This window comes from Antrostomus carolinensis, unplaced genomic scaffold, assembly GCF_000700745.2.
Source record: "Antrostomus carolinensis isolate BGI_N321 unplaced genomic scaffold, ASM70074v2 scaffold34580, whole genome shotgun sequence".
Taxonomy (NCBI): Eukaryota; Metazoa; Chordata; class Aves; order Caprimulgiformes; family Caprimulgidae; genus Antrostomus; species Antrostomus carolinensis.
In genome coordinates this window covers 21,272-21,589 of record NW_010291191.1, presented here as the reverse complement: position 1 = coordinate 21,589, position 318 = coordinate 21,272, and positions in this window count along the sequence as shown.

The following is a 318-nucleotide window of genomic DNA, read 5'->3' as shown; positions in this document are numbered from 1 at the left end:
CTGGGGCCGCTGGATGAGATGTGGGGGTAGAGTTGGGTTTGGTTGGCTGCTTGGGGTTTTTTTTCCTTATTTATCTTTCTTCGGTGGTTATTACTGTGCAGGATTGTGCCGGGGTATCAATAGACTCTGAATAGCGGCAGCGAGGGAGTTTTCAGTGATGTTTAATTGTTTAATAATTAATTCTGAGACACTAAGGCAAAAGGATAGAGAGAGAAACCCGCCAGCTCAGTCCTGGCTGCTTCTGCTGGTTCATTCCCCAGTACCTGAAGGGGCTCCAGGAGGGTGGGGAGGGACTTTGGCCAAGGGCAGGGAGTGGCC